The sequence below is a fragment of the Camelus dromedarius genome, chromosome 7 (genome assembly GCF_036321535.1).
Source record: "Camelus dromedarius isolate mCamDro1 chromosome 7, mCamDro1.pat, whole genome shotgun sequence".
NCBI classification, from domain to species: domain Eukaryota; kingdom Metazoa; phylum Chordata; class Mammalia; order Artiodactyla; family Camelidae; genus Camelus; species Camelus dromedarius.
This window is the reverse complement of record NC_087442.1, coordinates 73,571,461-73,585,140: the sequence shown is the minus strand read 5'-3', so window position 1 is coordinate 73,585,140 and position 13,680 is coordinate 73,571,461. Positions and strand designations below refer to the sequence as shown.

The following is a 13,680-nucleotide window of genomic DNA, read 5'->3' as shown; positions in this document are numbered from 1 at the left end:
AGCTGTAACACACTTTGGGGCAACACCATCTGAATGGGCTTGTACCGGGACCCTGACAGCTTGGAGGTGGGGGAGGCATGGTCTGCCTCTGGGGCAATGCCTCTTCCTCCCTTTACTCTTCAAGGTTAAGTTCTTCCAGTATGTTGTGTGCAGACAGGAAGTTTTTGTTTATTCAACTGGTTGTAGCTGTTTTGGTGTTGGTTGTGGCTGTCTGTCTAGTGCATGATGACAGACCATTGAAGTGTCAGGTATCCAGTGGCTTGCTCTCTCACTGGATCAGTCTGTGGATTCATCCCAGGGTCAGTGAAACATTTGACTCAAGTCTGACCTCATTCATCTACATGGTGCCCAGCTTGCACTGCCCAGGCTGTCGATGCTGGGTTTCCTCACCCAGCAGGCAGCTCTCTTGAGGGGTGCACAGAAGATAGCTGGCTCTAGTCAAGCTCTCCTCCCCATCAGCACATCAACCCCTGAAAACTTGCACAGCTTCCCATGCCAGACACTGGGTTGCAGGCGCTTCCTTGCCATGTCTTCTCTCTGTCTTGCCATCTCCCTCCAATTTCTTCTTTTCTATTCTGACTACCAAAGGATGCAAGTCCACTGCCTGAGCAGATGTCCAATTTGGAAACCAGACTTCCAAATCCCTGTCATTTAGGTAACCCCAATTTCAATGAGTGAGCCCCTTAGAGCCTCCCCTTCACTTGGATTGAGATGGGGACAGGAAGCACCCCTCTGTCTCATGGGGACCACTGGATTACCTCTTAACACAAATGCATCCCACATATGGAAAATTACCCTGAAGATTCTCTGTTCCTGTCTCCAGCTTCTGTGTATACAAATTAGGGTGAGAGTGGAGGGGTGATTGTGGTGGGGTAGTTCCACAGCAGCTGTGAGGGAGGGTGAAGGGCCAACTCTATGAAGACTATCATTCAACATCCAATTATCAAGTTTGCTGAACAAATGGATGAGCAAGTGGACATATCTATTTTGAATAATTATTAATAGAGGGGAATAGCAATAATGTGCAATTAGGTGCTAGGTGGATTGTGAAACAGAACAAGATGAGTCAGTGACAGAAATCCAACAGAAAGCCCTGGACTTCTGTCTCAGGGCTCAGGTCCCAGCCTGCCATCTTTGTACAACCACCCCTTGTCTCTGCATGGCATGTGTTCATAACATTAATTAGTAATGCAGCCGCACACATCAATAGGAGAACAGGAGAACCACCAACAAAAAATCAGTTTTGTAGTTTTTAGAATTTGTAATGTTGAATAGGGAGGAAAATGTCATTTCTGCCAGAGGCACAGCATCTTGCTCTGCTCTTATGTAAACTCACTGTCAGGCAATCCCAGAAACTGCCTCCACTTGCCTCTGGGCAAAATGTCTCCTTTTCATAGAAAAATGTCACTTTTTCTCTAGGAAATGGCAGGTAGTTATTTTTTTTTTCCCCCACAGGAAAAATGACCTTTGCATTTTGTTAAAAAAATTCTCAAGGACTTAGCCTTGATGAAAAACACTGAAAACAATCCCATATCTTTTAATTTGTACTTGAGGTTTGTTTCACTTTGTAAATTCTGAGATTACACCTGTCACCACTGATATAGCCCATAGGCAAATGTCAATGACCAGAAAGTCCTGGCACATTGTTTTCCAGGAATGTTCACTGCATGCAGGACAGATTCTTGAAACTCTGGCTCTTGCTGCATCCAGCCCCCACCCCAACCCACTGACACCACACACACACACCATACACACCACACACACACACATGCACACTTTAACCTCATTATGCTAACACTTCAAAGCTTTTATGTGCTAATCCAGGATTACAGTTTTATGCAAGTCCATGAGAAACTGCTCGGAAACAACACCCACACTGTGACGTAGTTCGTCTATCATTAGGCTTAAAAGTATGTTAAGTGCTATGTAAGAAATTTAGAGATGTGATAATCTAAGTATTTTTCATGGCAAAATATTTCATTCTCTCATGAGAAAATGGGAGAAAATATGTCCAGTATTCTTTTTTTTTTTCCTAGTCAGGTGAGAAAATAGAAAAGAAAAACAAGAAAGAAGCAAGAGGAGTGAAAATTTCTGGACCCAACATCTTAAAACAAAGAGAGAAGGAATACAAAGGTGCTGATACCGAGAAAGACAGTTCTAGGTTATTAATCTTGGTTTCACAAAACAAAGTTCCCACTTCTTTTGTCAATATCTCCTATATGTGGTGAAATGTTTTCCTTTCTGACAGGAGTTCCTGCCATTAAGAAATGCAAAATTCACTGCACAGAGTTGGATTTTTGAACAAAGTAGTAAATTAGATGATGACACAAGATTTACCGTGTGTGCTCTTGTCAGTTCATGCAAATCCTCAGCTGAAGCACGAGAGGCACACTAATTACACTGGATACAGGGATAATGTTTCTGCAGCTGTAGCAGTTTTGATATTTGCAGACTCCAGCAGACTCCATCTCTAATTTCACTGTCAGCTTGCAAAAACCAGCAGAATTACACTTATAAACAAAGGTCTGCATGGTAATTTATCTCCTCTAGACTTCAGTGAAGTCTTCTCCTTTAGAATGCTAAGAGATTTATAATTATGAACTAAGATCTAAGACTTAGCTGATGAAACAATGAAGACATATTTCTTGTCTCTTTTTCTCACTTATATTGCACATCGATCTGTCAATGATGATACACATGTATGTGTATCTACAGCTAAACTCTTCATTGAGCACTTACAAGCCCACATGACAATCTGTAGGAATAGGTACCAACACCCTACACAGCTTTTTAATTCACGGAGTATTATTCTCTCAACAGAAACATTTACCTTGCCTCATACATTTTCCAACTATCTTACTCTCCTTAGACTTTTCTTTTTGTTTGTTGTGACTCAGGATTGATATGCTTTTATTTTTGAAGGGGTCATAACATCAAAAAAAGGAGGAACCGTCATTAAACAGATGAAGATTAGGTTACTAACTTCTCTAAAATGTGTCTAGCAAACAGTGGTCAGAATCCTATGGCATATCTAAAGGGCACCCAGCTTAATTTTCAGTGGTGTATGCACACATAAAGAAGTTGAATGTCCCATTTCAGCTGCCAGTTTATCAACAGAATAAGAGTTGTTAATATGGCACCAAAATTCTGAATTCTTTCTAATTATCTCCTTTAAATCAAAGACTATTTAAAGAAGCAAGAGTTGTTTTGTTGTTAAGTGTTCAATGCAGAATCATTTTACTTCCAGTGTCCAAACAGTCTAAGCTGTTCATAGATCTTTTCATTTATCTATGACTCCCAGAATGTTACAGCTTCCTTCAATTTAGTGGAAAATAGTTTTATAAATATTAATAATGGCTACCAATTTTGAATGATTCCATGTGTCCTGCCCAATTCTAAGTACTTTAAATGTAATAACTCATCTGATGAAATGTTTGGTTAAACCAGACAAAGAAAAGCCTTAAATCATTCTCTAAAGGGAACATAAATAATCACAGAGGAATCTATGATTATTACAGCAAACCTCATGCCTCCAGAGTAATTCATGCAAGCAAATCAGTGCTGTAGAGAAAGACTCATTCCACTGTTCAGTGCACAAGCAGAATTACTGGCTCTACCTCTGGCAGTGAACCAAGCCTTGGAGATTTGTTAATGATCAAATCAGATACAGGCCCTGATCTTTGATAGCTTATAGTCAGATGAAGGGTAGGCGTGGCAAATGACAAGAGTTTACAATTCAACTGGGGGAGGGGGAAGATAAAAATAATCACTTTTTATAAAAAGCAGATTGTTTCCCGATGAACCAAAGGAGCCATTCCATTAGTTAAGGGAGACAGACTAGTGGGAACTGAATGAAGTTGACATTGTCTATAAGAACACATACACCAATCCAGACATCAGGATCTGGTAAATCTCTGTATCTAATCAGATACTTTTGGTTTATTTATAAGCAAAGGAATTGGTGATCCTGGCCCCAGATCTAAAAAGTTACAATGATAAAAACTTCTTAAATGCACTTATATAATACCTTTATTTCAAATGCATCTAACTTAAACGGAACACCTTTCACTAACACACTAACAACCAACTACCTCCTCCACGGAGTAGGTATAAAAATTGTTAATGCTATAATCTCCAGTCCATTTTCATTAAACTTAGACAATAGGCTTTGAGATTTTCAAAATGCTAACTTTTGGCATTTTGCCCTTTACAAATGCCAGTAAGGGTACTCTGAACAACATCCCTGGTGTTCTGACGTCTAACACCATTCTGAGCTCTGCTCTCAGGCTTAGTGGAGGCCCTACCCACTTTCTTCGTCAGCTCCTAGGAGGGCCAGTAAAACTGTACTGCAAATTTAAGTTTTTGTAGAGAACAGCTTACAAATAACAGTGATCAAAGCACATGTAAGTGCATTGACTACCATGATGCTAATAGCACAATGATTATGAATATCATAACTCAACGTGTGACTTATCCAAATGGATATCAATACGGAAACCAGAAAAAAGAAATTAAGGTAGCAAACTTTGCTATATCTGTTTTAAAATGGGATAAAGTTCTTAATCCTGGGGCACAGATGAGAACTAGGATCAGACTTGTAGCGTATTTATTCCCTCTTATGTGATCTTTTATCTAGACTGTGATTTTAACTGAAGACAGCATAGAGGGCACTGTATAGGCATTTACAGAAAGAGAAAAGATAGAAATATGCAAAAAAAAAAAAGAGGTACTGCAACAGCATTTATTTGGGTTACAAAGGCCTCTTTTTTTAAAACTAAATGAGTTATTGGTGAAGGATAGCATGATTTTAAGAATTTTTTAATCCTTTCAAGGTTTGTAGCCAAAATCAACTATTTTGTCAACTATGGCATTTGTATCATGTACTTATTGTCATAAAAGAAGAACAGTGGATAGAGTGTTTAGCGTGGCTCTCGCACTCACTGTGAGATGTCCTGTTATTGATCTGAATGTCACTAGCACTGGAGATATTAGGTATTTCAACAAAATGCAGTGCGGTTTTGAAACTTAGGTGTGTCTGGAAAGAACCAAGAGTAAACATATTGTGACAAGCTAAACAAGCACAGTCTATTTCTTCTCCACTGGAGATATTAGTATTCGTCAGCTGGCTAGAAAGTCAATTCCGTTTTCTGACTTTTATATAGCACAAGACGTTTCTTGAAGCATCTAAAGTTCATAAATGTCTAAAAAGGCAAAAATATGTTATTATCAAGGGATTATTTAGAAAACTATCTAATGTGGATCTGAGTCTGAATTTTTTGAAGCTCTTTCAAATTGAATTGTTGCAACCACCTCCTTCATTTTTATTAGAAAGACAGAGATAGGGGCCTGGTGATTTGCCGCTCATAACCTCTGGATGTGGTATTATGTATGATTCACTATTATTTATTCATAGCACGACAGAGAACTGGAAGGCAAAAACATCATCAACACTCCTGTGCCAGAAGATTGTGAGGAGGTAGAGTGCTCAGAAAAGTAAAATAAAATTTTCTCAGGGCAGTTTGAACAAACTCAAGGAATTCAGAAACAAAGAAGCCACAGGAAGGATACTGCAGCGGATGAAAAGATGACTAGAAATTGTTCCACCACTTCTCTCATTAGGTGTGTGGCCTCGTTTCCCTCCCCTTGAACCTGGGCTGACCTGTGACTTGATCTGATAATGTTGTGCCAATTCCAGGCTAGGCTTTGAGAGGCCTGACAGCTTCTCCGTTCAATCCCTTGGAGCCTAAGCCACCATGTAAAACAGCCTAACCACACTGCTGTCGAGAGACCATGTGGAGAGAGAGAGAGATGCTGTGCCAGCTCTGAGGAGTCCCATCCATGCCAGCTGAGGCATCAGCTGTGAGCAAAGCCACCCTGCACATCACAGATCCAGGGGGGCTTCTAGCCGGTGGCAGCCCCACGAGAGTCCCCTGTTAGACTAGCAGATGAGAACCACCCAGCCCATCCCAGGCAAAAATGTGGAATCATGAGCAAACATCTGAATGTGCTCTCAAAGCACTGAGTTTTGGTGTGGTTTGTAATGTGGCATTAGAAAACTAAACAGACACTTCAAATAACAGAAAAATCACATTAGTTCATTTGCTTCTGGCAGCTGACAGAGCCATCTAAGTGGTCGGCATCACCGAAATGAGAACACTTGGCTGTGGAGATGGGTGGTGACGGAGAACTGGCTGATTCATTGGGACGATTTTATAAGCCGGTCAGTGAGAGAGGGGTTGTGGGACAAACCAACACCATGTGTGTTCAATATTCAAAAGGAAGTCTGCCCTCAATATACATTGATTATGAGGTGGTGGGAAGACAAGACACAGAAAACATTTCTGAATTACTTCTTTGACTTTCTCATGTATACAGCATTTTTCTCAGGAGATGTTTAATTAACAACTATGGGATTTTATTAAACTGCTAAGGAGCTAAGAATGGTTATGAAGAACAAAAGAACACTCTGGCCGGTGGGGGTGGGAAACCATGGGGTGACCATTAAGTAGAGAATCATTACTGAAAGGTCAGCCTTAAGAGGTCCAACAGCCTTCATGTTGAGAGTAGGACAGTCACCTGTCCACACAGCACTCACGGCCCCAGGTTAATCTTTGCTGTACCCTAGAGAGCAAAAAGGTAACTCAGATTCCAGATGATACAATTGTGAGACAGAATACCTCAGAGTGTTAAAATCCCAAAGAATGAGAAATTGCTCATAGTTCAATGTCCTAACCTGATATGAAAGATAAACATAAAGATTAATTAGCTTTGTTCTGTTGAGTAGATGGCCATAGACTCTCCCCCCAAATCAGTCCCCAGAAAGATTTATAAACACTTCTTCAACGTAACCCTGGGCATAGGCCCGGTTAAGAGAGAGTCGGTCTAGGATGAAGAATGTTTGCTAAGCTGTGTCGAAAGTGGAAAGAGAGTCTTCAAGCAGCTGTTCTCAAAGTTCAGTGGGTGTAATAATGTAGATTCTAAGACTTGTAGTTCAGGACGACAGGCTGAACATACAAGGTTATTCCCCTTTAACAAAGACTGTAAAATGAACAACCCATGTGAATAAGAACAGCAGAGAAGCCATCTGACACAGAGGGGCCCTTATAAAGCAAGACAGTTCAAGAGAACTTTAGAACATGGAATGTGGATAAAGGCATGGTAACGCGGTATCATGGCTTTGAAAGGTGTATTCTAGAGCAGGGGTTGGCAAACTATGGCCCATGGAGCAAAACCCGCTGCTGCCTATATCTATAAACACAGTTTTACTGGAGCACAGCCCTACCCACTTGGCCACGTGCTGTCTACGGCTGCTTTCATAACAAGAGAGTTAAACAGCTGTGACAGAAACCAACTGGCCCACAAAGTCTAAGATATTTACTATGTGATCGTCCACAGGAAGAGGTGGCTGATTCCTGTCCTAGTGTGCTCTTGGAGGAGAGGGAAACACGGACAAGGAAGACTCCGTTGTTTTGCAGAATCACAGAAAGGTTTGGGATTAGGAAACACCGAATACAAGTGTGTGGAAGATCTGCCCCTCTGCACCTGCCTGCAAAACTCTCAGCACCTATCCCATGTCAGAGATGGGGGGGGGGGGGTCTCCAAAGGCAGAGGGCCCCATTTAACAGATTTTCATATGTTGTCCTTGCCTAATAACTTCAGGTAAAATTTGGCCAGTCTTCAAATTCTGCCACAAATGTAGAACTCCCGAGCATCCTTTTCAGTGTTTTACTTTTAAGTATGGACGATCAAGGAACACAAGACATATGGGACTGTGCTCTCGCAAAATGAGAATCCATGACAAAAGAGGACATGGAGATGGGTAACAGCGGACTCTGCTTGGGAGAGACATAATGGAAAGTACCCAGGTGTCAGCTGTGCAAACAGCCCAGGCAGGAGGAGGAAGACAAAAGATGCCCAGAAAAAAGAAGATGCTCTAAGGACCTAATATGATGGTGCTTTGGGGAAAAAAGTATTATTTTAAGAAAGATATTGCAAAAAAGAAAGAAAGATGAAGTAAAACGCCACAAAGCTGTTTACAGGGGGAAAAATGTAGTCATGGTACATGACTGGGGTCAGTGAACAAATTTACAAAGCCATGCTAATGCAAAACCTGCACAAACATTACTAAAACTAGTTGTTAAACTACTGGGAGAATAGGGGAGGGCAGATGGGGGATAAGAGAGCTAAAGCTTCATTTCTTTTTAAAGGGAAGTAAATGCACATCATTTCTAAAACTGTTCAGTAAAGACAACAGGGGCAGGGCAGGAGAGATTTTTATGCATAATAAATATTTTGATTTTTTTTTTTTTACCATATGTGTATTGCTTTGACCATTTTTAAAATGCACATTCCCAACACCACTTCCAGAAACTTGGAATCAGTAGGTATAGGGGCACAGGAATCTGCATCTTTAAAAAAAACTCCCCAAGTGATTCTGACAAAGTTAATCTTATGTCTCTTTCAGAAAAGCAAATAAAGAGGTAGCAACCAGTAAAAGTAGCAACACTGATCTGCTCACTGGAGAAATGACAGGAGCTAGAGAATGTCAGGACGGTGGTCTCCCAGACAGTTTCTTGCCATTTTAATAATGAAATGGATAAATATCAGAAGAGGGCAAATAAAAACTAATGGGTTGTGAGTGACCTCGCAATTCAACCCAGCTGCCGGAGAACCTCATGGATGGGTCAACGTTCCTCCCTCTTATATTTGTTGCAAACCACAAGCCTTGATTCAAAAATTAGCCTGGGGAGAAAACATGAAATATCATGTAATGAGGAAAGCTTTTTAACTGAAGGATGTTAGATAAATATTTTTCAGTCTCTGCAGTTTCTGTATAAGCCTTGTTACATCAACCTTGATTTTTAAAATAGTTTAAAGGACGTCTTCAGGATCTCATGTGCTTACAAATGATTGCTGGGATGTGTAGAATCCTTAATAATCAGAAGTCAGATGGTTCTGGGTACTAGGGCAATTTCTTCTAACAAAATTTCTTCTGGAACATTAGAGGACCAATGGGGTTTGGCTCAATTTGCTGTCAAAGAGCAGCTGGGGGCACAGGGTACTCATTTTCTCCTGTTTCCCTATCGCTTCCTACGACAAGTCAGTGCTGACTGAGAAAGAAAGGATTCTCACCCACACGAGGTCAACTTTATTAGCATGGATTTTTCTTTGCGTCCAAACAAACTACTGACATCTCTTTGCATAAATCTGAGATAATCTAGAGCTAAAAAAAAAAGTTGTTTTCATGCTTATTTCAGTGTCAAATGAGATTGCTGGCCTTTTAAATACCAACGATGTATTGTTTCTATCTGTAGTGTCTATTATTTTTGTTAACCCTTGAGTTCCATTTATAGATGAAATCATTGCAAAAAAGGAAATGAATTTTGCCCCTAACATGTACTTGTGTTTTTAATTTCATTCAGAAACTGGGAAGTTGATGTGTTTTCGCTTTAATGGTAAATTATTGGTCTGATTAGCATCAACTAAGCTATATTGCAAAAGTAGAATTCAGCCAATTCGAATTTCACTTTTTAATTTCCATCCATCCATCCAGCCAGCCAGCCAGTCAGCCAGCCATTCAGCTAACCAGCCAACAAGCACTTCCTGAGCAACTACTGTTTGCTTGGCTCTGTTTAAGGTTCCAGGGATACACACATAAAGAAAACATCAGTCATAGAGTAAACCTCTATATCTAATTGGTTGAAAATTTATATGAGAAAGGTTTTGTTTATAGGTTTTCATGCATTTACGTGTTTTCTGTTTGAGGATACATGCCTACCTACTGTTCTTTGATGTTTGCTACAAGTCTACATCGTTCATCTTTGCCAGTTACATGATTATCGTTTTACTCGATACTTCACACATAAACACTCACTGAAGGTGAAGTATTAACCAACACTGGGATGGCATATAAATCTTCCCCCAGGTATTCCCCACCACTGTGCCTTTGTATATGCTGTTTCTTCTTCCCATATCTTTCCTCACTTGTCAACCTTGCAAATTCCTACTCACATTCAAAACTGTCAGACATCATCTTCAATGAGGCCTTCCCTAAGTTCTTCCCAATAGAATTACCCCCCTCTTTCCTCTGTACTATTTATGGACTTGGTACACATTTTTATTTGCTTTGTTATAAATATTCACTAACATGCCACTCATTATTTCTATACTGTAAACTTCTTGAGGATAGAAGCATTTGTCTCATTTTTGCATCCCAAATAATTATCAGGATGACTGGCACATATGGATATGCACTAAATATGTGCTGAACTGAACTGAGAAACCATTCCCTCTATTACAACTTGTGGAATGCTACAGAAATGTGTTTACATTTTACTTTAAATCATCTCATAATTAAAATAAACACAAATATTTCAAAATATTTAATAAGCTATACATTCCAATGTTTTATGAAATTCTTTTCTGAGAGAAATTATCATCCCTATAAAAGTCTGATAAAGTTATAAGTTAGAAACACACTTAAAAAAAAAATTCTGTTGTGCACTCCCCTGACTCTCCTGACTTTGTGCCAACATCATTGTTATTACAGACTCATCCTATTCATACTGTGCTACACTCACTTGTTTATTTATACCCGTATCTTCTCTTAGATGTAAACTCCTCAAGAGCCTGGTTCTTATCCTATCCATCATTGCAGTCCTGGGGACAGCAGTGACTGTGAGAGGGAGGAGCTTAACAAGTGTTTGTTGAATGAATAAACAGAAGAATAAATAGTAGGCAGTGAATAGAATGAAATCCGAGATTCTTCTCTTTCTATTAGGACCTGTTCTGTGATTATCTTAAATGAAGAAAATCTGCTAAATTCTAAATATAAGCTTTGCCTTGCTGTTGAGTAGGCTTAGACTGTGTGGGTGTGGCAAACTAGGAAAATGAGTGACAAGGGAAAAGCTTTATTGTGCAAAACTTTTATTTTGTCTTTTATGTCTTTTTACTGAAAGAAGTCTTTTCTAGTTTTGAAACAGGGAATAGTGGGTTTTATCTGAGAAAAAAATAATCGGGTTCTTTATTATGAAAAAATGGGTTTGTTAAATATTTCCATGAAGTTCAAAAGCATTGGGATCCTTTTCCCTCTATGCTATTAAAGTCCTTAATTTCCTCTTATTCTAATTGTAGGCAATAAGATGATTTTTAATTGAGTGCTTTGATGTTTCTCTGTGATTTTTTTGGCAACATGAAGGTGTGGCTGCTTAGTAAAATCTTACCAGATGGACAGCAGAGTTAGACACTCTCTAACTACTCTTGCAGAAAATTATGTACTCGTGATTTTTACAACAGTAGCATTTGAAATATGTGGTTAGTTTTGAACCTTTACTCAACTTTTAAGGAAATGTTACCTCTAATAAATATATTATTGGAAGAATCAATATTGTTAAAATGGTTATACTGCCCAAGGCAATCTACAGACTTAATGCAATCCCTATCAAATTACCCAGGACATACGTCACAGAACTAGAACAAATCATAATACAATTTATATGGAACCACAAAAGACCTAGAATTGCAAAAGCATTACTGAAGAGAAAGAAACAGGCTGGAAGAATAACTCTCCCAGACTTCAGACAATACTACAGAGCTACAGTCATCAAGACAGCATGGTACTGGTACAAAAACAGACATATGGACCAATGGAACAGAATAGAGAGCCCAGAAATGAACCCACAAACTTTTGGTCAACTCATCTTCGACAAAGGAGGCAAGAATATACAATGGAATGAAGACAGTCTCTTCAGCCAATGGTGTTGGGAAAACTGGGCAGCAGCATGTAAAGCAATGAAGCTAGAACACTCCCTTACACCATACACAAAAATAAACTCAAAAGGGATCAAAGACTGAAACATAAGACAAGATACAACAAACCTCCTAGAAGAAAATATAGGAAAAACATTATCTCACATGCATCTCAAAAATGTTCTCCTAGAACAATCTACCCAAGCAATAGAAATAAAAGCAAGAATAAACAAATGGAACCTAATGAAAATTACAAGCTTCTGCATAGCAAAGGAAACCATAAGTAAAACAAAACGACAACCTACAGAATGGGAGAAAATTTTTGCAAATGAAACCGACAAAGGCTTGATCTCCAGAATATATAAGCAGCTCACACGATTTAATAAGAAAAAAACAAACAACCCAATCCAAAAGTGGGCAGAAGACCTAAACAAGCAATTCTCCAAGGAAGACATACAAATGATCAATAGGCACATGAAAAAATGCTCAATATCACTAATTATCAGAGAAATGCAAATCAAAACTACAATGAGGTATCACCTCACACCAGTCAGAATGGCCATCATTCAAAAGTCCACAAATGACAAATGCTGGAGAGGCTGTGGAGGAAAGGCAACCCTCCTACACTGCTGGTGGGAATGCAGTTTGGTGCTGCCACTGTGGGAAACAGTATGGAGATTCCTCAAAAGACTAGAAATAGACTTACCATATGACCCAGGAATCCCACTCCTGGGCATATATCCAGAAGGAACCCTACTGCAAAATGACACCTGCACCCCAATGTTCATAGCAGCACTATTTACAATAGCCAAGACATGGAAACAGCCTAAATGTCCATCGACAGATGACTGGATAAAGAAGCTGTGGTATATTTATACAATTGAATACTATTCAGCCATAAAAACCGACAACATAACGCCATTTGCAGAAACATGAATGTTCCTGGAGAATGTCATTCTAAGTGAAGTAAGCCCGAAAGAGAAAGAAAAATACATGTGAGAAACCTCATATGTGGAATCTAAAAACAAAAAACAAAAAATGTAAATAGAAAACAGAAACAGACTCATAGACATCGAATACAAACTTGTGGTTGCCAAGGGGGCAGGGGGGTGGAAGGGACAGACTGGGATTTCAAAATGTAGAATAGATAAACAAGATTGTACTGTGTAGCACAGGAAAATATATACAGGATCTTGTGGTGGCTCACAGCGAGATAATGTGACAATGAATATATATATGTTCATGTATAACTGAAAAATTGTGCTCTACACTGGAATTTGACACAACATTGTAAAATGACTATAATTCAATAAAAAATGTTAAAAAATATATTATTATTCATTAGTTAGTGGCAGTGACAAATATACTCATTAGGTGACCTTTAAAAAAGCTACTTCTACAGGAACCATTCAATAAACTAACTTTTAAAACTAAAAATGTCAGATAAAGATCTCAAGTTTATGTTGTTTCTTCGTACACAAATTACTTTAAAATCCACTCAATCACAATTCATAAATACATGGAGCACACAAATGGCAAAATTTTTCCTCAAAAGTAATTCTCTAATTTCTATATCTACTAGGACCCATTGACTTATAGTAAGTTAATATCATAAAGTATACCAAAGTTGAGAAAAGTATGAAATCGTAATTATATACAGTCATTGCTCTTTGCAATTTTCCAAGCATTTCAAAAACAATACTTGAGAATTATTGAATCAGTACTTTAAATATACAAGACCAAATCTGATTTCTTACCTTTTTTCCAGACAAAGAAAGTAGTATTTATAAATTGTGGGACTATTCCAAGGTCATGGGTCAGGTAGGAAAATTTAAAATCAGTCAGCAAAATCAGGCTTAGTTCATTACTTTTTTCTCTACCTATGCATTTTTCATATTTTGTAGTTTCTTGTCTTTAATAATTTGCCTCTGT

General features: G+C 38.8%; 1 protein-coding gene across 4 annotated transcripts in view; it reads right to left on the bottom strand.

Moving 5' to 3' along the window:
• Positions 1-13,680, bottom strand: part of MAGI2 (membrane associated guanylate kinase, WW and PDZ domain containing 2) — a 1,119,445-nt gene that overhangs the window by 256,260 nt on the left and 849,505 nt on the right. The window lies entirely within an intron of this gene.